The following is a 13,588-nucleotide window of genomic DNA, read 5'->3' as shown; positions in this document are numbered from 1 at the left end:
GCACTGTGGTTAGAAAAAATCCTGTGTTGCTCAGACATGGCACTAAATATTTTACAGTGATCTTTTCAAGAGTAGCCTCAGAAGGGAAATGGGAGACAGAGAAATTCAGTTATCAGGCACCAGGACAGATGTTCTAAGGGTGGTATAGTCACATTGGTGGCTGTTCACAACTACTGGAACAGGACTGGAATCATCCTTTTTAGCTTCAAAACTCCTTAAAACTGTGCTAGAAGCACTATGCTAGACATATATGCAGGTGATTAACTAAGTACCTGAAATTAAAACAAGAGAGGAAGAGAAGACATTCCACATATAAATATTTAATATAGCTACAGAGATATGAATTGTACGCTATGTATCTTTGTGACAGTGAAGTTAATGAGGGCATCTCATATGAGAAACAGAAAGTAGCAAGGCTTGTAGTAATTTTTAGACTATGATATCAAGTTCTATTCCGTTTGACTTACAGTCAGAGAGATTTTGTTAGAAATCATGTTCTTTCAGCTGACTCTTAACCCCATATTAAAGAGGGTGATTACTAATTTCTATTTTTTCTTCTGTTCACGCAGAAGGAGAAGTGATGGGGAGCTCTCTATAAATAAATCTATCAAGGAGGCACTTGGAGTTATGATACTTATGGAAAAGGAATATTCCATCCAATTTATGCATTTGTCTAAATGGCTTCTCTTGATGACGTGTGTAGGAATTAATACTTGAGAGACAGATGTCCAGAAAAGCACCGTTCAACTGCTTCCCCAAATAGTTCTAATTCTTACTGCTTTCAAGTAGGTGTGTATTACAGTAAACATCAAAGGTCATGTTCATATGTTCATTTCCATCAAAAGAATTTCTAATTCACGACTGGTTAATTTGGTGACTTCAGTTAGTCACTCTCCATTTGAATTCTGATTTCTCAGATATTAAATAAATATAAATTAAAACAATCAAAACAATATGCTTCTCATGTGAACTACCAAAGAAGACATTTTAGCCTAGAGAAATTTTTGAAAACCAAGTTAAACATTCCTTGGTTATCAAATACTTGGCATAATTTAAAGTATTGACAGATTTTTATGCTTTGTACATACAAACTGGAATTGTTGTGGTGCCATTTTCCAGTCAGACATTATATGGCACATATCAGATGAAAGTTTGTAAATGCAGATGAGTGATAAGGAGGAACCCATCAAGTCTAAAAACATGAAAATATTGTAAACAATATGAAAAGCAATTGGTCAGTCAAGCAGACCCATTGCAAATGTAATCAATCTCAGTTAAATTGAAGGCAGAAACTGTGTAAAGAAGCTATTACTGATCAAAGAAATTACCTTGAATTTATGAGTAAGCAGTACAAACAGCATCTTATGAATTGCTGCAAGATACTTATGTGGAAGCATATTCTGAGGTAAATGGAAAGATTTCATGGATGATTAATGCCTATATAGCAGAAGAGGTGAGAGCATAACTTCATTTAATGTAAACATGATTATGATCCTGATTCTGCATGAAATTCAAGTTCATGCCCATCTATTCTGGGTCTCTTTGAGAGTTTAAAGTTTGACACATTCTTTAACACACTGCTGAACTGTGAAAATGGTCACTATGTGTGACAAATACTAACAGGAGTTTGTGATGAAATACATTATAAAATACATTCTAAATATCTCATATATGAGAATTAAGTTTTTAATACTTAGTTTATTACAAAAGGAGGTTTTGTGAAGAATGACAAAGAATCAGAGCATGAAGTTGAATTATGCAAAGGAAAGCAACAAGAGACAACGTTTTATTTATCAATTTATAACCTCAAATGGATGGAATTTATTCTGTATGAAAGTATTTGAAACAGGGAATACAGATATTGTTTGGAGTTCCTATGTCTCCAGGGGTACACAGGCCATAGGAAATAATTTTATGATTTATTTTAATCACTTATGTGTTACAAACAACTTTGTGCCTCTATTGAACTCAATGCAGAAATGCTGCTTGGGTGTGTCTAAAATACATATCTGAATTCAATAACATTTTAATAAGAAGATAAGTGGGACACAGAGAACCTGCTGTTTAAATTGGTTGCTTTTCCAAGGTTTAAATGTCTTCACTTTTAATCTGAATATACTTCCCATTTAAATTTTTCATTCTACCTATCAGATACAATGACAGAAAAGTAATGTAACTAATAATAAAGGTGATTGGTATACCAACAAATATCAATAAGCAAAGCCAACTGGTAAATAGAATAACATTTTTCATAATAGGAAAGCTATCCTCAACAGGCTTCTTCTCAAAAAATTTATCTTAATTTCAATTGTAGTACAAGGTTTGTAGTCCTGCTGTTTCTGTATGTTACAAGGAAAATAAATGGGGTTCATATTATGACCTTCAGAAGCCACTGAGGTTTCGGTTTGCTCATTGTTTTGGTCATGAGACTTTGTGCATAGAATATTGCCTTATTTCATGGCATTGCTTCTTTTCCTATTTCTATAAAATCAATGTCTTTCCTGCCCCTGGAGCTATTTAAGGAAAATTCTGGGTCTTTGTATTAACAGATATTGAAAATTCAGAAATTTTCTTGACATCTCCAGATTCTTGTATCACTCAAACAGCATCTTTACATATAACTAGGACAAATAAACACAAAATGACATGGGACTGTTCTCTTTATGCATTTTCCCCATGTTTTTGTTGTTTTTGTTTTTTTGGTTGGTTGGTTGGTTCTTTTCTTCTCCCTTTCACCATTTTAGAAGCTGTAGGAGAAGGTGGTGGTGGTGCAGTCAGGTTTTTTTTCAACACCCTGCACATCTAAGCAACCATGAGATTCAGAACATCGAACATTTGCCAGTTTTCACCATCCACAGTTAGATCTGAGAGCAAGAATATGCCATGAAAGATCATAATCATCCCAGGGAACTCTCCCCTGGAGCACTGCTTCATTTTACAAGAGGCTTTGGTCTTAGTACTGAGAAAGGAACACATATCCAAGCATATTTCCTTGAGCAGAATTCAGTACCACAACACACTTGAACCTGCTGATAGCACTTTGTATGGGTGTTGTCAACCAGTTGAGAATCAAAGTTTCTCAGGATGCTCCACTCTATATTTATGTAAATGTGACACCAGGAAAAATGGGTATTTCTACAGTTAACAATTTCATTTCAGATATTGAAGGGATGATGCAATGGTGAATCCTTTGCTTTTATGGTTGCAACTTGAAACACAATAAGAGGTACACAAATAAAAGAAAAAGCAATATGCTACTTGACCATCACTGATATTTTTCCATTGTTCAACAACTAAATCCAAAGAGTATTTCAATCAACTTGTGCCCTATGTGTTGCTATTCTCTTGTTACTTAGTGTTTCCAGTGGATCTGCAGAATCATAAAGATTTCTGTAAAAGTAGATGCAGTGGTGCTATGTACAGTAATGTTACATATAAAAAGGGAGAGATATTAGAATAGAGTAGACTCGCCTTCTGAATATTGGCCAAGAAGGTTTTGGCTAGGGAAGTGAAAAAGCACATTTATTCGTCCATCCAACAGACTGCCTAAGTAGGACTGTTTTGGACCTGTATTAAAAGTTAAAACTACCACTTGGACCAGACCATTTATCTCACAAAAACCTTATCTTACACGCCTATTCGAATGTCATATACCATTCCAGAAGGTAATTTCTAAAGAAAACCCCATGAATGCAGAAGATGCACTATTCAGTTTAAGTTATATGCTAAGTATCAAAAGGCATTTCCGCACTGCACAATAGAGAAACTCCCAAGGTTCCAAATGCTCAAACTGTTATTTTTCACCAAGCACATTGCTGCAACGGGCAAGTTGGGTCTAGCATCTGTTAGCCACATTAACATGATACTGTATCTGGTACTTAGTCTCTCTGTTGAATCTGGTATAATATTGCAAATATAGAGATTTCACAGAAACTTAGACATACCCACATCGTGGCTGCTGATGCCTCCTAGTCTTGGGTTAGCACATGATTAGGGATGTGAATGTCTCTGTTCCCATTGTACAGAGTAAACTTCCTCAATGTAGCTGGGTTAAACCTTCTGGAAGGAACTAGTTTTAGGAATGTAGTACCTGGGCAATTCTCCCCAGGCCACAGAGAAGCCCATTCTTGGCTAAATTCCACAGTGATCAAATCATCCAATATGTGAGTAGAAGGAGAAGAGCCTTAAATTCCATACTATGTTCAGTTAAGGTTTCTTCTGGGATAAAAGCAATCACACAGGCTTAACCAGATATACCTTACACAGCCTTGAGTTAGCACTAGTTAACCTGCACTGATCACCACTGTTGTAACTACCAACAAACAAAACCCAAAGGGAGATGCATTCATATGAGATGACACTTCTCTTTTTCGCTTTCCATCTCTATACTGCTTGTTGTTACTTCATCTCTGTGAACAGCCCACAAAAGATAAAGCCAACAAAAATGGGGACTCTTCACCTGTGATGCATCATCTGCCTGGGAGCAACATGCTTGCCTTGAACATTTTAGCTGGGAATGTTCTCACAGTCTCTGAAGGCACCTGCCGTGTTGTCACTGTGACCCAAAATTCCCAACAGAATCTCTGACAACTCAGAAACAGAAGGTGAAGAGGGCTCTGACAATGCAAACTTTGAAGAACGACATGCAGATTGACCCCTGGGGAATACCTCACCAACTGTTTCTTTTTAGTCAAGCACAGGAGATAGAACAAAATCCAATAATTGTGATAAAGGACAGAAAAGGGAGAAGCAGAAGAAAAAAAGGGGGGAAATTTGTGAAATATTAAATGATGTTAGCAAGACAGTTGGACACATCAACAGCTCTGAGAATCAAAGGATCTTCTTAAGGCAGAGGATTCTGGAAGACTTATAGTGGGAGGATCAGGGTAGACAGTTTTCATGCTTGCCCAGAGAATTGATGTGAATAAGGTTGCATGGAGAAAGATGTTTTAAATGATGGAGGAGGTGATCTCTGTTGTACAGCTGTAAGAAAAGGAGGAACAGGCTTACTCTGACATGCCCTCAGCTTTCTTCTTACAGGAGCAGCAAAAAGTGAGTGTATTTTAGATTGGAACTACAACAGATCTGCTTTTAGCCAGTTCACACCTTTTCTGCCAAAAGAACAAGATTAGTTCAAAATCCTACAGTACTTCCCCCTTAGGTAACCTTTGATAGGGAATGCTTGAAGTTTCCTTTTTTGGGGGAAAGTTGATTGCTATATATGTAGCATCTAGATCAATGATTTCCAGAGTTTCTGCAGTCTGATCACAGTGTCTGATAGGGATGACATAGAGAAGCCCCCAGAAAAATGTACAAAATCAGTAAATTCTGCCTTGGACATAATTGTGGAGGAAAAATAGAATGTAACTGAGGAAATTCTAAATAAGAGTGAAAGTGAGATGAGACCTTTATATAAAGATTCAGTGCATCCTCAGGATGCAATAAACCATATGAAGGCAGTGATAAAATATTTCATGATTTCCTTATTCCAAAGTCTTCCTTTTCATACTAGACAGCCAGGGTGGTGTTCACCTAGACTATTTTAAATATTTAGTTTCATTTACATTCTCAGGCTCCTTCTATATGTGGGAAAAATATATATGCTCTTCCAGATAGAAATTCACCCCTGTTTAATATGAGGATGAGATTCTTCTCAATAGAACTTTACCCTCTATAAGTTAGGTGTGTTGTTTATACTATTGATCAGGTCCATATATATGTGATTATAATATCAAAGTCAACATATAGACTTTTTTGTATCAAGCTTCAGCCATCAAATCATCTATCAACGTGCTTTATACACTTATTTTACAATGGAATTAATTCACCTTACCAACCCAAATAATCCCATCCCTGGAAACAGCTCTGAAAAGAGCCCAGATTGCTTTCCTACAAGTTAGATAGATAACTTGTACATAGAAAACTTGTATAAAATTAATGACAATATAACATCTGTTATAGAGGACTGTGATGAGAAAGGAAATGGAAGAATCCTTATCATCAGTTATGCTTAGTACTGTCTTACTATAATGTGCAGATACTATAGTGTGCTAACACAAAATCATAACCAGTTAGACACCTGTGTAAGGAATAGTCCCATGAGTATATTTGTAATAAATGAGGATGTAAATTCAGATAAACAGAGAATAAAAATATGTTTATTAATGTATATGGCTCTAGTGCTAAGTATAGTACACTGTACTATAAAGCACGGATTAAAGTAATTACAGTATATGCAGTACATCCAAGTGAGCGAGGACTAAGGCTCTAGAGAAATGAGCTGGCTTTTATTTTTTTACTATGAACAACTGCTACCAGACTTTGGGCACCTGATTTTCATCAGCCATTAAGGATTACAATACTTATTTCCTACACAAATTACAGCAAGATCCTTTAAATAAATTATCATGTAAATACTGAGTGCCACCGAACCAATATGGGTCAGTTATACTGCTGATGCCAGTGAAACATTATCTATCTTCTTTACTAGGGATATAAAAATTTTGAACATATTCTGCAGCAAAGACCATATAGAAAGCTTTAAAAATAGCAGAGGCAGTAAGGAAGGAAACAAGTTGACAGATGGAGAAACTTATAATGTGGTCACATCAAGTACTGGTCACATTTTGTGCTTCAGCATAGTCCCACAGGCTATGCTGACTGCAGCCACACCTGTGGGTAATTCCAGTTAAATAAAACATGGCCAAGGGTGAGACTTTTTAAGAAACATCAATCCATAATTTGGAACACACTGAGCAGAATCACCACCTATAGCACTTCCCTTCCTCAATTAGCAACTGATTTAACTCGGTAACAAACCACAGCAATATGTAACTTACTCTTGTATGAACACCCCAACTTACATTTCTTCATTCAGTTAGGCTTCTGGATATTACACTGTCAAGCCATGACAAAAGCATGGCATTCTGCTTTAAAGGATTTGACCAAGGGCACGGCTTATGGGACACAACTGAGAACACCTGGCTACCCTGTAATAAGGAGTCCTGCAGGTGAATGCTATTCTACTCACTTCTGAACACTTTTTTTTTGATAAAGGGAATTTCATAATGTTTTTTGCCCAAAGAAACAAATTCTGAACTCTGTGTTAACTAATGGGTTTGGGTGATTTACTGGTCTCAGGAAAGAATCTAAAGCCAAATGTTTTGCATTAACAAAGTTGTCCAACTGTAATAGAAAAATAAGGCAAGGTTCAAATCTGTTCTCCCCTAAAAGATTTGCTCACAGCTATGTGTACACTGTCACTGGGCAAATTTACTCAACATTTCATTCATGAGTTCTGGTTTCCTGATCACTTGAGTAGCTTAGATGGCAATTTTCTTGAGAAACCAGCTAATTTTCTCCAAGAGTAAACCTAGACAGAGCAGAGAAAATAGTTTCCCACACATTGTGCTTCAGGAAGAGTATGGATATACGCTACAACAGGTTACGTTGTCTCCAAAATCTAACTTGTGCCTTAAGATGCCTCCAATTCCCTCATGCTACATGGTAGCCTTGATGTCACACCTGAAAGCCCTGTGCTACTGAACAGCAACATACACTTAATATGATCTTGGGCACTTTGATTAAAAACTCTTAAGGAAAGAAGCATGATATCTTAGGGTCCATGTGGCACCATATGGAACCCACAGGAAATTCAGCCCACACAATGAAGTAGTGGATTTGAAGAGTCAGTCTTCTCTACAGAGACTGGCCCTGAGCAATGGGAATGCACAACACTCTCCTCCACTTTGCCTGCGGGCCAGTGATTATTTCTAGGGGCAGGTGGCACTTGACATGTTAAATGAGCCTATGACAGACTCAGCAGCTGCTGTTGTATTCATCAGCTGTTGGACCTTTCTGCTGTTAATGTGTATGTATCATCATTCTGGCACCATCCTAAAGCACCAGTTCATGTGATATCCAAAGATGCCAGCACTAGTCATAGAACCAAAACCACTGTTTCTAAGTTTACTTTAGTAGTACAAATTTAACCTGTTTGATCATGCTAATAGGCACAAAATGTTAACGTAGCTGTATATACGTGTAAGAACTCACTGGCAGAAAACTATGACTGCTAGATCAATTCAGAATATACAAAATCTCTGACTTCATTTACTACAGTGATCAGTACAATTCTGTACTGTAATTGGGCTGAGAAGTTCACAAAGATCTATTTCATGGTCATTGGAAGATCTGGTGTCCCATAGCTGTATATATCACTTATTGTCTCCATCTAGCTGTGGTGCTGCTCTCCTTGCTTCATCAATATACTCATCTTAACTTGTTCAACTGTTGGTCACTATTTCCATGAGGTATACTTTGATTAACGTTTTAGCAAAAGCTTTATAGAAATGAACATACTAATCAACACTCCAGCCAGGCCTAAGGCAACAACAAGCAAAATAAATACACCCAACTAAATAAGCTTTCAAACATCACCTAAATAAAACTGTATGCAACTACTTTTCCAGCCTGTGACTTCATAGTCATCTAAGATGTATAGGACTACAAATGTAGTGTTGAAACACATGCACAAACACACATACACATGCATATAAATATGATGTGAAGATACTTGTCCATATAGCCAGTCACTTGATCACAGAAGCAGACCAGGTTAGTCAAGCCTGTGTTGTCCTTGGAAAATGTGTTTACTGTTTTCAATCAGCTTATTCTCTTCCATGTTTCTTTCTTGGCTTTTTAAATAAAATGAATGCAATGTTAACATATTTTTCCTTCTCTGATTGCTATGTTTTTGTCATACATGAGGGAGAGTTTTCTCCCAAGCCCATTAGCCAACTCTCTCAGCACCCTACAGAGTTGAGCATGTTCAGCTTCCCTTGTTAGTCCCTAATCTGTTCTCTCACTCCTGGCTGCCCCTTTTCCTAACCTTACCGGTATGCAGAGATATCTTGAAGCAGGCTTTTCCTGTAAGAACTATGCCAAAGAAAAAGCATTTGATTTCTGGCTTTTCCACATTGTGAATCACAGGATTGCCTCTCCCACCCATCAAGGAACCCAGATTGTCTCTGAACTGTTACAGGCCATGAACCACTACTGTGAGTCTTTATCTCACCAACCTGCGACTCAGAAACAAGACCAGGCAAGAGAGATGACACTTTCTCATAAATGAGAGCAGAGGAGGAATGCTCCCTGGGCAGTCCATATTCTTATTCTTGTCCTGCTTCAGCTGGTATAGTTGCCTGAGGGCTCCTCCGAAGTATAAAATAAAAATTCCCGATCAGTGTCTACCACTGGACAGACTCAGGCAGCGTTGTGCTATTGAAGATAATATTACAGCAGTTGTCCCACAGTGGTAGAAAGCAGCAGCTTCTGTACTGTGCAGAAAGTGGAGTTTCTCTTCTGTATACATGAAATCAATGGTTGCCAGCAGAAGCGGGCCATTGTTTTCTTAAGAAGTGGAAATTTTGGCACAGCAGGGAACAGAGTAACAACTGAATAACATTACAGACCCAGTTTAAAGATGAGACGGGGAAAGAGAAACATGAAGAAATATGGAGAAAAAGGCAATATCCAAGGCAAAGACAAAGAAGAGAGAAAAGGAAGAAAAAACAGCGGTTGCACACAAAGAACAGGCAATCAGTATGCAGAGAAATGAGAGGGTGAGGACGAAACAGATCAAGGGTTCTAACAAAATCTCATTGTGTCAAACAGAGGAAAACACTGACTCACCAAATTCATTTAGTTAAAGAGTAAGGTAAGGAGAAAGCATGAACCATCAAGCCCAATAAAAGTCAGTCTCTCAATCTAAACTACATTCTGGGCTCAGATTTTGTGATTTTCATGGATGTCTCTGAAATCATAATGACTGCTTCTTTTGGTCAATGACCATAGTCTTTTGAAGAAAAATTAGCTGTGAGTTGCATAGCAGAGAGGAAAAAGTCCCTTAAGCTGAGTGTGGCGATAACAATTGACTGGTATAGAAAAAACTACATTATTCTGTTTTCTGCTCTTTCAGGAATTTTGGAATGATCTGGACTGCTCTGACTGAGTCACTGTTATCTTAAAACCTCAGAGTTTGTTCCAAGATTGCTGAACATATTGTACGTGTTCTGGGTAAGGATGTATCTCTGTTCCTTTCCTCAGAAGCTCTGCTGTTTTCTAACCCACCTGTCTTTGTTTAATGAAGAAAAAAACTGTATGTAACTATCAGCAGTAAGCACATCCCATCTGATATAGAGGGGACTTTTTCCATTTACATATTGAAAGCTGCTTTTTAAGAAATAAACTCTCCTTTACAGAAGACTCCATATCACTAAAGAGTAGCTGCACACTATCATTGAATCCTGAAAGCTGATTACCACACTGCTATACAGAGTACTAATATGCCATTTTCATAATTAACATAAAGTTTTCTAACTGTGTAAATACAAAATAATAATTAATAAAAACTTTGGTTCTGTTGACCATAACAAATACATTTAAGTTGACTTTTAATATGTGTTCTGTATACTATAAAAATTCCACTTCCAGGTAGTATATTTTGCTCTCTTATTCAATTCTTCATAGTTAAATTGACATCAGAGACCATCTTTCATTTGGAGACCAAGAAGGAAAAGATGATTTTTATAAGTACCAATTATGAACACAAATTCCTTCCTTCTAATCAACCTGGTAATTAAACCCTCAAGAAAAAGTACCACCAAACAAGGAAAAAGAAATTAAAGTATCCTGCTAAAGTCCTTTTCTTGTCACAAAGCTTTTCACTCGAGTTTCCTAAGTAAAGCTGCCTTCATCTAACACACTAAGGTTTTCAATGTCTTTTTCTAAAGTGTCCCTGTTTTCTTTCTCTTTTCCTGTTCTTACGGCTTGATTGTACTTACATCAATGAAAAATATGGAGGTTTCTGAAAAATGTTGTAATTAAGATCACTTCCAGAAAACTGCGGGGAATATATTAATTAATTTGTACTTGCAGAAGTGTTTGAAGGAGCCCCTTTTGCAGACTCCCTTTTTATAAGGAGTCCCATCGAAAAGATGAGGGGTAACGGGTACAAGTTACTCCTATAGATTCTTACTGGACACCTAGGGGAAATTTTCACTATGAGAAAAATCAGCCATTGGAAGAATCTCCCCAGGTAAGTGGTGGATTCCCCAACATTGGACACTTTCAAGGTTCAGTTGGATGATCTTGTCTAGACTGTGCTTCGCGAAGGTTGGACCAGATGATCCTTGTGGTGCCTTCCAACCTGATATTATTTGACTGTCTGTGATAGATGAGGTACAAACACTTCTTGAGACATAGTCCTGCTGTCATGTTTTTGTAATACGAAAAGAAAAGGGAGAAAGATTTGACTGATGTGAGGATTATTATTTCTGTATGTGAATGGGTACTTGAAGTACCGATAAATGAAGTGTCACTCTGAAACTGATGAAGCAGAACTGTGCCAGAATTAGAAATGCATCAGGTCTCCTGAGTTCCCACACTGTATTTCACCCATTAAACAACTTACACCTTTCCATATGCTTTCACCCTTCACTGTCTTCCAAGAGGTTTACACTCAGAAGTTCTCAATCATATTCCAAACTGCAGGAATACATTATGGGTAAAATAAAGTTACAGAAGTAACCTTATCAACCTGACAGGCCATCTATCAGAATTTACCTTACAAATAAAACTAAATCTCATAAACAGATGACTGGTTTGATCTGTAGCAGTGTTCTGTACTCAACCACTCATTCAGTGTTTTCTTTATACTCCTTGTTCCATATTCCTGTCTCCCATCAATACTAATATTGGGTATTTCTTGCAGATCCAAAGGGGTCCAGGATCAAGCCCAAAACATGGTATTCAGTTCCTGGGCAACAACTTGAACTGATTTTTCTGTTTAAGTCTACCTAGCAGACTTGAGGCACTTCCTGAAAGAGGAGTGTAAGTGAAGTTCTTGGCTATTATTTGTTCTAGTTAAACATTTTCACACCTATATAAACAAATAGTGATAATAGTGCTTCCTGGTTCGAATATATTAACTGCCAGCTCTAGCCAGTTGTTAAGGTTTTGTAAAGGTCATCATGAGTCTTTTAACTTACAGTAAACTGAGGTAAAATGACACCGACATCGCTCAAAGATTCCTGACATGCAGTGGTGACAGGAGAACCTAGGTCTCCAATGCACTACTTCTTTACCTATCCACTGTACTCTTCACATTATGCTTTAAAATCAGCTTTATTGTAATCTGTTAATGCACAGAGTGTATTAGGATATTAGAAGACTGTGGGACCTCCTGAAATGTTCCCTACATAGGACAGAACATTTCTCATGGCATTTCTGTGTTACCCTTATGTAGCCCTTAAGAGGTGGTGTTTCATTTGTGATCTCAGAAATGTTAAATTTAAGTCTAATTCAAACAGCTTTAATCTCAGGTTGGGATCCCAATAATGAATAAGCATTTACAAGTTTTCTGTTCCAACTCTACTGAGTTTCCAAATAATATTTTTAAACCCAAATCTGTTAACAGTACTGTTTATATATGCATTCTCAATATTCAATTTGTTTTAGTCAAGGTTTTATTTACTTATGTGTTTTTAAAATCTCCTAAATCTCACAGCAAGTTGATTTTCCTTGGCCTGACAATAAGATTTCAGCCTGTACAGTCAGGGGTAAACAACATTATAAAAATGAAATATTGCTCTTTGAGCTAAATGTTTAAGACTTCAAAGCGGTAGCTGCTGGAGACTCATCAATTTCTCACTAGCCCTTAAACAAACAAGAGGAACACCAATTTTTCTATCATAACCTTAGAAGGTGAAAAATTTTACTTAAACTGTTCAATTCACTCTGGTAGTGTTCGCACAAGGGATTTGATACCATTTACTGAATTTAAAGCCAGAAGAGACCATTAGATAAGTGGATGTCATTTTCTGTGTAATAAAGATTAAATATTTGCATCTGATTAGCCTTGCAAAGATCCTAATAACTTGTATTTATCTACCTTTTTGGAGACCTTCATGACATGAATACAGGAGCATGAACTAGGAAGGACCTGTAGAGTTGTTTTCCTGGAAGCAGCTCTCATCATAGAGATTTCAGGAGGCTTCATAACTGAGAACTTCATTATACATGACCAGATTAAAAAAAAAAAGAACTTTGAAGAGTTCTGTTTCATGCACACTAAATTATGTTGTCCTCTTGTATAATTATAGACAGCTTTAATAAATTTGGCATCAGCTATTTACTTATTTTCAAAGAGGAAGAGCATAACAATAATTGCTTACAATTATTTAGATTAAAGAATTAAAAAAAAACAGAATGCCACAATAACAGAAAAAAACATCAGAACTATAGTTTGGGAGCATATTTTTCCACTGTTTGGAAAGAACAGAAGAAATGTAGGGAAATACAAAATGAGGGAAAAAACTAATACAAGAATTAGAAGATTATAAGACAGAAGGTAAGGAAGAAAAATTTATGGAGTCTGGAAGAGCAAAAGCTCAGGGGCAACATGATCTCAGTCTATAAATATCTTCAAGGTAAGGATATAAATAAAAGGAGGGAATTATTCAGTCTCAAATGATGAGCACTGGAAGAAGAGGCCTGGAGGTAAAAAGAGAGAAGTTTAGGTAAAAGT

At 36.9% G+C, this 13,588-nt stretch overlaps 1 long non-coding RNA gene across 1 annotated transcript in view; it reads left to right on the top strand.

The window, feature by feature from the left end:
- LOC308039781 overlaps positions 1 to 10,650 on the top strand; it is a 40,305-nt gene extending 29,655 nt beyond the window's left edge. Inside the window, exons 3-4 of the long non-coding RNA XR_013922061.1 lie at positions 9,980 to 10,077; positions 10,531 to 10,650. This is a non-coding gene — a long non-coding RNA (uncharacterized lncRNA). The remainder of the gene's footprint in view (positions 1 to 9,979; positions 10,078 to 10,530) is intronic.
- The last annotated feature ends 2,938 nt before the right edge of the window (positions 10,651 to 13,588 follow it).

Source organism: Nesoenas mayeri (assembly GCF_963082525.1).
Source record: "Nesoenas mayeri genome assembly, chromosome: 4".
Classification (NCBI taxonomy): domain Eukaryota; kingdom Metazoa; phylum Chordata; class Aves; order Columbiformes; family Columbidae; genus Nesoenas; species Nesoenas mayeri.
Note: the sequence above shows the minus strand (reverse complement) of the source record. Positions and strands in the feature narration are given on the sequence as shown.